Source organism: Erithacus rubecula (assembly GCF_903797595.1).
Source record: "Erithacus rubecula genome assembly, chromosome: 3".
NCBI classification, from domain to species: domain Eukaryota; kingdom Metazoa; phylum Chordata; class Aves; order Passeriformes; family Muscicapidae; genus Erithacus; species Erithacus rubecula.
This window is the reverse complement of record NC_136689.1, coordinates 126,629,607-126,641,609: the sequence shown is the minus strand read 5'-3', so window position 1 is coordinate 126,641,609 and position 12,003 is coordinate 126,629,607. Positions and strand designations below refer to the sequence as shown.

The 12,003-nt window shown below is 44.2% G+C and overlaps 1 protein-coding gene across 5 annotated transcripts in view; it reads right to left on the bottom strand.

Annotated features, from left to right (window-relative positions):
- Window positions 1–5,965, bottom strand: part of MATN2 (matrilin 2) — a 62,710-nt gene extending 56,745 nt beyond the window's left edge. For 3 of the 5 annotated variants that reach the window (XM_079300963.1, XM_079300964.1, XM_079300967.1), the window contains exon 1: window positions 5,711–5,794. The gene's annotated coding sequence lies outside the window, so the exon portion shown is untranslated. Of the gene's footprint in view, window positions 1–5,710 lie in introns of all 5 variants that reach the window. The other 2 variants (XM_079300966.1, XM_079300965.1) reach the window with 2 other exon arrangements.
- Between the last annotated feature and the right edge of the window lie 6,038 nt (window positions 5,966–12,003).

Sequence of the window (12,003 nt, the reverse complement as noted above, 5' to 3'; positions counted from 1 at the left end):
CATCCTGAACAGCTAAAAAAACCCCAAAAAACAATCAAAACCAAACAAATGAAACAGCAAGAGGAGGTCTGGCAGTCCATGGGACTCTAGCAGGTTGAGCACCAAATTCACCAGCTTCCAAAGCTCCACTCCTCTACCCACAGTGAGAGGAAGAGTAGGGTTTTCACAGCAGCCTTGGAGCACTCAAAATGAGTGCTGTGTGCTGGACGTGAAGAAGCTGCTAACAGAGAAAAGACAACTACTGCTCACAGAGGTACAATTTGGTGAGGCTGATGGCAGTATCTGCAGCTGTCTAGAAGTTTGGTATAAAAGAGGAGATTCTCCTAGAAGATGTCTAGAAAACAGGCTGTCTGTTCTTTTAAAGCTTCCCTCATTCCCTAACTGGCTGCTAGTCAAGAGCTGAATATTGCCATGGTGTGTTCCCATCAATTTTACCTGTGCTAGCTTAGCCATATACCCATGCATTAGAGTAATTTTTCTGATGCACTGTTATGGACTGTCATGAACCACAGCATAGGAATAGTAAAAAATAAAATTGAGATTTCATCTTTAAAATATATCAGAACTACCTATTTCCTTTATTGGACAGCAGTGAAGCAATACAAGCCTGTTTGTATGCTTTCAAATATACTTCCATGGAAGTCTCCTTGCAAGGGATTGATGGCTATTTTGGGCAGAGACACCACTGAATACCCAGTGTTAGTGGTGATAAATCAGTGACCTTCTCCACTGCCTGATGCAGGTTATTAGTATTTGTCCTCTTCACTGTGATAACTCTTAAATAATATCAAGGAACAAGAGATGCTCTGTGGTTTATGCCAAAGTCAGTGTCCTTCCATCCCTTACCAGGAAAATTTCTTTTACAGAGAAGCAGAAAACCTCTCCACTGGCCTGGAAGATCACTTTTTTTCCACTCAAGTACCTTAAAATATACCTGTCTTTGCTGAGCAGATCATACTAAAAAACAAATTGGAAAACAAGGGTAGTAATATGTTTCAGCTTATACCTTCTGCTCCTCTGTATGGTCTCCTTCCTTACTTGTCTTGTAGTCCAAGGTTCCTTCAACATAAACTCCACAAATCTCTACCTCTCTACCTTCTCCAGCTAACACCAAAACTGGCACAATGCACAGAAGGGGAACAGTAGTTACACAGAACATCAACACCTGCAAATAGTATTCCCTCTCTTGAACCCTGTATCATTTCTCATCATAGATGGGAGGGAAAAAAAAGACAAAAAGCACCAGAGGCAACAGTTATTGGCACTACAGAGGTTGCCTTTGGCTTTTCTTGCTTCATAATTAAAAGAGCCACTTACTTTCATTAAGCTTCCAACCTAACTTTGGTGTTTTTAAGTTATAAAGAACATAAGTGCATAGAAGAGAACTATTCTGGAGTTCTCTCAGCACTCCTTTTTATCTCCGCATTTTTAAGAAAACAGGAAACTGATCAAATCAAAAAGTTTAACTAAAGGTAAATGAATTGCAAACAATCTATGTGAGTCAATAAAATCAGTCTATTCTCCCAATTTAGCAAACAAAGTGAGTTACTTGGAAAAATAAATGAGGTCTTATTACATGAAAGCCACAAAATACCTCTTTCTCAATCCCACCATCTCAGATTTTTTTTTAAACTTCAAGCACTGTAAAGCCCTTTTAACTATCAGTTACAGTATATTCCAAAGTGCTTCACTATCCACAAGCCAGCACATGCATTACTAGTTCACTGCTCATTAAAATCACTGTGTAGCATGAGCATCAGGACATAGAGTACTAGTAATTTCCTCCATCTTTCTGGACCAGTTGCTGACATAGGCATTTTCCAATTCTAAAAAAGAGCTATAGAGGCCCAGAGAGTCCAACATAACAAAACATCTGTCCCTAGCCATGCAGGTGTTGTGTGGGGGCAGGTGGCCACAATTGGGAGGGTGATATGTAGCTCATCAGCAAGAAGCACCATCCTGCCTTCATCGTTACAAAGGAGCACTCTACTGTCACCAAGTGATGGACTGGATTTTCTGTAACTCCTTGCTGCACAAGGAAGGCTTCACTAGGCTTAGCAGCACAGGAAAGCAGACACCTATTCAAACCATGACTATCAACTGCATTTCACCAATAGAGTAAAATCACCAAGAAGAAACAAGGTTGCAGGTGCTGTAAGTTTGTAAATTCCTCGGATGCTGCTCAGCCCTGATGGCAGGCACTAGGTGCCCATGAACCTACCCACGACTGTACCATGTCCTGCAAAGCAGCAGAGCAGTACTCACTTGTTGAAACATCTTTAGCTCTTTTTAAGAGGCTACCTTGGACCATTAATGCTGTCAGTAGTAAAGATAAATCTGGGAAACTCATTATCTGAAGTTAATTAATAATTCTGGTGTATTCTGAGACAGCCAACTCAGTTACAGCTTTCACAGTAGCACAGCAAACCACCACACTAACAAAAGGAACTGTTGACTTGGCAACATCAGTCTTGTATCAATCTGAAATAATGAGTGTCCAGACAGTATGAACCTGAATCTGCAGTGGATTTAGGACCAGAAGTTGTGTAGTCCAGTTTGAGAAGACTGGGACAAATTCCTTGGATGGGTCCATGAAGCTCCATGGCCACAGTTTGTTTTGTGTCTGCAGTAGGGCACAGTCCTAGCATGTGATAGCAATGTCTGTTCCAGACACGTCTGCATAGTGGTGTCAATAGGGTGACAACCACAGACTCACAAAATCTTCCACCTTTGTCTCCTATGCTTCCATACAGTCCTCCTCAGCCAGTACATAAAGTTACCTTGGCAACTATAAGGACATTCCAGTGTTTTCTGTAGTGAGAGATGCCCCTGCCTTGCATAGAAATTGGACTGCTGCTGAATCTCCACAGTGCCTATTTATTCCAGCTGCTGCTGCAAAATCCCACAGTGGAGTTGTAACTTGGACTAATAAAATTAAATGTGACAGTGGAGTAAATGATCTTAGATTTTGAAACAGTGCAGGAAAGACCCAAAATGCATTACAGAGCACTTCCTAGAAGAGGAGTTGAATGGCATTTGGTCATCAGCCAAATACGCCCACAAACCCAACTCCCCTGTACATGGTACCCGTGTGCAGAGCATAACTGAAGGTGCTACAGCATACAGGAGGGCAACCACATTCTGGAAACTGTCCAAAGAGTGCTGGGCATGGAGAAAGAACAACTTGCCTATCCAAGTACAGAGGCCAGATAAGCACACACATGAATTGATGAGTTCAGACAGCGAAACATACAGCATATCAGAAAGAGCAGAGATCAGCATTCAATTTTATTGTCAGGTGTAAATATTATCTACAAACCAGGCTCTGTTATTTAATGGGTTTATAGTATATGTACTACACATATAATTTAATTCTCTACAGCTCTAATGAAATGAAGAAGACTAAGGCATCTGTTGCTTAATTTAAAATCATCCATCTGAATGACATACAGACTTCCTGATAACACAGTTGTAAAATTAATAACTACTAAATCATATAATGATAGAAAGATTTAGGTCAGAAAGGACCTCTGTAAGCCATCAGGTCCAACCCTTGCTCAGAGGTGAAGTTGAAGACCATTTCAGTAACTTCAGAAACTCACCACACAAAAGTCAATGGTGGTGCTATAGAACAGTACACATATACTATGGTTTAATCAGCATAGTTTCCAGTGGTCAGACAGCAAGCTCTAGCAGTGGGAATTCTTATTTTATGACAGCATCAGTTTCCATGCCATGATTTTCTTCAGTTGCCACTTGGACAATGGACCTTTTCATTATCTTGTTCTTTTGAGAGACTCATTTGCACTCTCTGAAACTGAATCTCATCTAGACATCAGAGTTTCCACAACATGCCCAGAAAAGTAGCATGGTAAAACTGAGAAAATGCACTTTTACCATGCAGATTAGGTATTTAAATGAAGGCATATATTATATGACATATGATACACATGTAGGCTGCTTAGTTTTATCTCTAAAGGAGTCACAAACCACAACAGACATGTTAACTGCAAACAGAAACATTTGGGGAAAAAAAGAATAAAACAGTTCTGAAATTTATTTGCAAAGTCACACTGACCCCAGTACCAGCACCACTGAGGATTAAAACCACTCCATTCCAAATACTCTTTGCTCATAATGAAAACGTTAACACTGTATAAAAAGAGCTTGTTGATGATACCCACAATATAATTAAATAGTGCTTACTGTTTTACCCTCCTATGGAGATGGTTTATAAGTAATGAGAGAATATTTAGATCTGATTAGCCTTTCCCTAGTTTGCCTGGACTAAAACATCTTTTACTATCACAGCTGGGTCCCCGAGTCCCAGCTCATAAGCAACAGAATGTGCATTCCCTTGTTCATGAGAAATCCCAGTGAAGTCAATGGAGAGACTTACATAATTAGGTGTGAATACTGAGTGCAGGATTAAGGGTCTTAATCACAGCTTTGTGTAACTGAGTGCTGCACTTTCTGAAGATATAAAATAAAGCAAATTTGATTTGATGAATACCACAGTGATTATACAGTACATGAGGAAAAGTTTAGAAAAACTCTTGCTTAAAGCTGAGACATCTACACGAAAAGCATAATACTCAAAACTAACTTTGTAGAATTTGTAGGATTTAATGGGAAAGTCATATGTGCATTTTATTTAGCTCTTGATTTAAGGAGAATTTGTGATGGGATACGGTTCAGTAATTTCTTCTGAAGTAGTCAGCTGTCTGACAGAAGCACAGCTGTAACATGTAACATATCACCTTTTCAGACCTCAGTCAGGATCATTCACACTTTGAATGATGGCCCCACAAGCAAACCCAAGCATTTAGGAAATATTATATAAATCAGGTTGCATTCTTCCCTCTCAGTCAATATTCTACAGCTTAGCAGTGATAGAGGCCAGTTTGACATAGAAAGAACTGTCTTCTCAAACAGGAATACGTGGTCATTAAAGATGCCATGATAGTTTTTGCCAGATTAATGAGCACCATCACAGGAGGGTTTCCAGGGTAAGTATATTCATTCAGCAAAGCATCCCTCACTCCTTCACGTCCAGCCAAGGCATGAAGCCCGGGTAGCCCCAACCCTGCAGCGCAGAGCAGCCTGTGGGCTGGACCGCAGCACGGGGAGAAGCCGCAGCTGGGAAAGGCACCTGCAGGCTACTCTCCAACACCTTTATAAGCAAAGTTTGGTTCCGATGCTACACTGATCCTACAATACAGTGGGGGGGAGGAAGATACACTGTTAAATGAGTTACTGCGGCATGCACGGGGAGGAGGATAAATGAAGAGGCTGCTCGAACTCATGCAGTCCCAAGGAAAGGGAAACCCCCCTGTGAGCTGCACCACGATCAGCAAACAGCCCCAGCAGAACCCAGCAAGCCAAGATCCAACCCAGCCCCAGATGCCGCCGCGGCCCCTCGCCTCGGCCTCCCGCTCCCCGCGGGGCCCCCGCCGCCCGCGGGGCCCTCCCGGCCGCCCCCCACCCGGAGGGGCCCCCGGGGCAGGGCCGTCCCTCCGCCGAGCCGAGGCCCTGGGGCGGGGGTGGCGCCGGCGGTGCCGAGCCCCGCGGCGGCAGCGATGCCGAGCCTCGCCGGGCAGCGCGGGACGCGGCGGGGTGCGGTGTCCCCGGGCGGGGCGCCGCGGACCCGCCTGGCGGGCGGGAGAGGCGAGACGAGGCGGGGCAGGGCAGGCGGCAGAGCCGGGCTTACCTGAGGGGCTGGCGGGGCCGCTCCGCTCGGCGCGGGCAGCGGCGGCGGCCGGGAGCGAGCGCGGAGCCTCCTCCCCTCGGCGCGGCCCCGGACGGCGCTCCCCGCCCGCCCCCCGGGAGCAGCCGCCTCCCGCCAGCCCCGTCCCCGGCGGCAGGAGCCCGGCTCGGCCCTGCAGAGGGGAGGGGAAGCGGGGTAGTCCCGCTATGGAGACACCGGCTGCCCTGCCCAGACCTCTAGGGTCGGCACGGTGCCGGGCGGCCGCGGGAGGAGCCGCGGACAGCGTTCCTCTCTCCTCAGCCGCCTCTGCCGTCAGGGACGCGGTCCTGGCTCTTCACTCCTGCCTCCCTAAGGAGTGCGACCTGCCGTCCTGCTCCTTCACGCCCGTCCCGTGTGAGGGACGCGGTCCCGCTCTTCTACGAGAGCTGTTCTCCCGCTGCCTCCCGCCCGTCCCGTGTGAGGGACCCGGGCCGTTCTCCCGCCGCCGAGAGGGAATGGACGGCTCTCTCAGTCAGGCGCTGACGGCCTCAGGCGGTCCCTCCTGGTCCCGAGGGAAGCGGGACCCGCTTCCTCCCGCCAGCCCCGACAGGGACAGGGGCTGCCGGCCCCTCTGGGCTCCCGGCCCCGCCGCCCCGCGCACCTCGGCCGCGCTGCTGGTTCCTCCCGGCCAGAGCTGTCCCTGCGCTGTGGGGCGCGGCGAGCGGAGCTCCCGCAGCCCCGGGAGCAGCGCCTGCTCCGCCCGAGCGGGCTGTCCCGCAGGGCCCTGGGTCCCTGCTAGAGTAAAGCGGTGCGGTTTCTGTCTGCCGGCTCAGCGCATCCTTCCCGGCCAGCGCCGTTCTCCCCGGGCCGCAGCCTTCCAGGGAAGCCGACCAAGGGAAGCGTCGGGGAATGGAAATCCCATTCCCCGAGCGCAGGAGCCGCGGGCCAAGGCAAACAGTCCCTGGTGATTCATGCGGTGTCTGCCACCGCGGCGAGCCGGTGGGAGTCTCCGTCGGGGAAAACGCTGAGGGAAGCGTGAAAGAAGTTGGCCAAGTAGCAGGGACAGTCGTTTCTTAGCTGACACAGCAGCGGCGTGGTCAGCAGTCCAGGTGGAAAAACTAAGTGTGGGGTTTATATCAACACTTACGGTATTACGCATGAAGAAGGAAAAATAAAATTCCTGCTTTGTTCCCAAGCAATTGTGATTTCTGTTTTCTGGCAACTTCCCCCCCCCCCCCCCCCCCCCCCCCCCCAAAAAAAAAACCCCAAACAACCAAAACAAAACAACCCCCCCAAAAAACTCCCAAAACCCCAACAACAGCATTGAAAGCCATTTAAATGGCAGAGGTGAGCTGGATTCACTGTCACTTTCCAACAGGACTGACATAAATCACCAAGCCATGCCAATTGCAGTACATCAGGTGCCAGAGGAGTCCCACAGAGGAGACTTGTACCCCTCGGAGCTGCTGGGATAATGAGTAACTCTGGCAATCAGCAGAGCTACTTTATGTAAGTTTTGTAAGGCACAATTAATTGTCTTTTATGTGAGTGTAGGAAATCTAATCTCTGAAAGGAAGCATATAGATAACAAGCAAATCTCAAACTGAAAGTGGTTGGATTCACCTTATCTTTAATTCTGAGCACTGGCTCCTGAACCCTTCCTGTAGCCAGAGAAAACGGAAAAAATAAAAATGCGACTGAGCACTGATATAGACATTATTGCAAACCCAGCAGAGCCAAGTGCAGAACAATTCACCCATTCTGTTTCATCCTTGTACTGTAGCACAGGATGAGGCCCAAGTCACGGCCCTAGTTAATGCTCTGCTGTCTTAAAATACAGAAACCATACTTCCATTTCACTGTGCTGTGTCTGGGGCATCAGCTGAGTTGCCAGGGGAAGACAAAAGTCAGGATGAGAAAATGTTGCCGTGACAAGATCATGTGAGTGCCCAGAGTAACTCTGGTGGCTTTAGCTCCAGTTTATGCATGAGAGCCCACCAGCAGTGCTCTTCCCAGAGCTGTGCAGCCTGCTGCTGTTGGCAGGTTGAACACATGGAAGGTATCCCAGCAGAAGATTGGAGGAAAGGATGATGGCAGGAAGTCAGCAAAAAGCATCTCTTGTTTCATATGAGACAGCATCGAAGATGGGGGACTTTCATTTGACTTTGACTTTGGTATGTATTTAATTATTTAATGCCACACCAGAAGTACTGTGCAATACCCACTTTTCAAAGTCTCAGTCTCTTTGCTGCTTGTCCTTTCTCAAATGATGAGCTTCTGTCCACCACTCCCATCGTGTGACTACTTTTTGATTTGCAAGAGCCTTTGTTCAGCCTGTCAACATTTGAGACAATGGGTAGAGGAAGATTGGAAGATATAAAGTAAGAAAATGCTGGAGGCTCCTATCAAACCATGCCTTGATATGCAAAGAATAAAAAATCTAACAAAAAAAAAAACCCCAAAACAGAAAAAATCCCAAAAAATCAGGCAATTATTAAGCTTCTTGAAGATTGCTAACTAGGTACCTGAGGCTTTGAGTCCTTTTCTTCCTTTCCTGTCTTCTCTTAGTGCCTGGAACTATTACTCTCAGTCTGGAAGAAACTCCCAGTAATGTAGTCCACTTCTCAGTTATCACAGGCAAACACTTAATATAAAAAACACATTTCAGAAAGTAGGTTTCACATTATAAGCAGGTGCCTTAAGTAAAACAGCAATTAATTGATTTTCTTCCTGCTGTTAGAGGATTGTTTCAGACCTTCATGGTAATTGGGCACTCCATACTCATTTCCAGACTAAATGTATTTATGGCCATTTTGTATTTGTTTCAACAATTGTCTTTTGCATCAACATTGTCTTCTAACCTAAATAATTAATTTTGTTCTCTGAGGCTTGCCTAGCTAGGGCATTCAGTGACAGCAATAGTTTTCTTTTTTAGCTTTCATTCTTGTTTGACTCAGAAAGTTCTTGCTGTGTATGTGTCTCCTGAGAGGGTGAGTGGAAAACTAAACATGATATACACCATGCAAACCTCTCCACATGATTTCTGTTTATTGAAAATACTTCTCCTGATGTGGTCGAGGATTTCATTATCATTTTCATGGCCACAGCACCACTGATGGCTGATGGTCACCTTTGTGTTCAGTTTATATATGCAGTAGCACCAGTTTGTCACCGGATTAATCCTCTGGAATACATGATCTTGAGGGTTTCTTCCAACCTTGATGATTCAGTAATTCTGAATTCATCATGTACTATGGTATTTCATCTCTCTTCTAATTTTTTTTTTTAATTTGTAACTAGCATTCCTAATGGTACTTATTGTAGATAACAAAGTAGATGATTGATTTATCTTTTGAAGCAAAAAGAGTTTATTTATCTTACTGTGAGTGAAACTTTTCCTTTGCATTGGATTCAGTGGCAATATTAGAAGTATCCTTTCATTACCCCACCAGATTTAACTTAGTTACAAACCATATCAAGATTACTGCAGATCTTCTGTAGCATCTCATGCCTTTTTTTACTGCAGTTTTGCTTTTATGCATTTTTCTCTGAATTATCATCTTACATTTGAATGAATTTTCCAGATATTTAGGGGTAGGGAAACTTTATTTTTTCCCCAACATTACCAGGTACACATTAAATTAAGCTATTCTATGCCTACAATATCATATCTACTACTATCTAGTAATACTTTCAAGAAGCCTTTCATCCTTCATCTTTTCACTACAACTTCTTTTTCAAAGTTTTTTTTCTCTTCAGTCTTTTAAAACACAGTGATTGGTGCAGAGCCAAAATACTGGCAAATGCCACCACCACCACCAGTGATTGTACTAAAAAAAATCATGTTTTACAAGTTAAAGTTTCTTGACTTCAGGTAAAACAGAAGATTCATCATATGAGGCTATAACTTAGAGATGCTAGACACTACCCTTGGGGATTTTTTTTGGTCACTTCCTACCTAACTATTTCCATAATACTGTCATTCAGTGCATTACTAGCAAAACTGGCAATAGAACACAGGAGGTTAGGGAGACAGATTTTGTCAAAATATCCTTTTTTTCTTTTTTTTTAACAGGTTATGAAATGGATCAATATGGGGTTAAGTGCAAACATTATACACTTGGACATTTCTTAGGCACTCACATAACACAGTATTTTGACTAGGGAGCTATAATGCTGCAGCAGCAGCTTTGCACATATGAAATAGATTGCAAAACAGATGATAAATCTCAGCTGCATGTGAGCAAAGAATACTTATTAAGTGAGTATGTTTCAAGAGAAACTCTGTAAGGATAAATTTTTGACTCCATAGTGCTTTACCCACAACATTAAAGAAAACATACTCTATTTTGGCTACACCTTAAAGCTCTGAATAATTCAAGCAGAATGTTTAAAAAACCTTGGAGTGGGATAGCAAAGAACTGAAAGAACTATTAGGAAACTGGAAAATATGCCATCCAGTGAAAAACTTGGGAAATGCAGTATCTTTAATAACTTGGATTTAGGAGGTGACTTAAGGACACCATATAAGTATATAAAGAACAAAACTTCAATAAAAGGTGTCTTCAATGCAGCCAACAGGAATGTAATAGCACTTAATGATAGAAATAAGCAGATAGAAAAATCAGACTAGAAACAGGCTGGTTTATCTACATCTCCATCCTTCAAACCTGATAATATTTTGTAAGGATTTTTTTCTCCTTTGCAATTTTTTTACTAATAGAGAACTGCTGTTGCAAGGGCAATCCATAAATTACCACAGAAAATAACTATTTTGGGGTAATTCTTTATCCTTTTTTATATTGAATGTTCAAAAAAGATCTTGTATTTTAATTCCAAAAGTGATGCCTAGACAGTGATGCCCAACCTTCAACTTGCTCAGTTTCACTCCTCCCTTGGTGCCTGCAGTTCTGCATTGCAGACCACGTTTTCTCCAACCCGTGGAGCTCAGCATTCAGCTCTTGCCTTGGCCCCAAGGGGATCTGGTATGGAGAAAGACACTAGTTTGGACAAGGCTGAGCAGGCTGGTGCCCAACTCAGGCACAAACTCCCTGCAGCTGCTTGGCCGCCTGAGCTCCCCTGTGTGCTCTTACATCACAACCAGCACAAACCTACTCCTCACAAAACACAGAGGTGGCTCCTAGTGCCTTTTGCAGGGCAGTCTGAGGTGCAGGTGTGGCTTGGCTGCTGCTGACTGCTGTTTGCACAGAGGCTGGGAGGATCTGCCCTGGATCTGCCTGAGAGCGAGCACAGGGTGACCAGCACAAGGTCTCACAGGGAGTTGGACAGGCTGCCAGCCCTCTGGCTCTCAAGGTCCTCTGCACAGCCCTGGCAGCAAATACCAGACTCCTTGGCTTCTGGATGTTAGAACAGGATTGGCAACAAAGGCATTAACATTTACATTTCATCATGAACTTCATGAAGGACCATGTTACTGGGGAAATTTCTACAAACCTAGGTGTTGCAGGACCAAACTTTCAGTAGTCAAGTATTTTTTAAGGTTATAATATTTTTTGAGAAACCACCTAAAACTCCGAACATATACTTAATTTGAAGATCGTCATCTCTTTTAAATCTAGATTCAGTGCAGGGTTTGGTGGCTCCTGTTATCTCCTCAAGATGGTTAATGAGTCAGACTCAACAGTGGCTCAGCATCACAGCTGTAGCATAGCTAAAAGAAAAGGTGCTTCCAGTACACAAAATTTAATCAACACCAAAGCTTTTGTATATATGCATATATATGTACACATATATACTGTATATTAATAATGATGTATCTAATACATATATAATATATATTAATAAATTATCATAATTGCCTTTTAACAGAACATACTTAATCTGAGACATGCAGAGCTAGGCAGTATTCATTAATCATACTTTTTGTTTTAACTTTTTCTTTTAAGTATGTACTTAGGAGTTTAAGTACCACAGTCCTGTTGATATTTGCTACAAGACAGTCTCTTTCCTTTTTAAAGTAGTAATACCTTCACTAAAGAGGAAATCAGAGGAAATCTCAAGCCAGGAGCCAGAGCAATGACAGATCAGGCAGGTGTTTCTGCTGCAAATGTTGCTACAAAAGCCCCTAGGGATCTGATTGGACTGGCTATCCTTTGGCTGATGTGCATCTGAAACACGACATTTTAAATGCTGATATAATTTTCTTTTTTTTATTCCTTGATCTATACAATTCTCTATGAACACCGTTAGGTCAAGAGCCATACTGCCTAAATTCTGCCAGAGTTGTAGTTTGGATGATATTTGGGTGCTTATTTTGAGCACAACAGTGACATTACATAAGATTCATAAAGAACCTT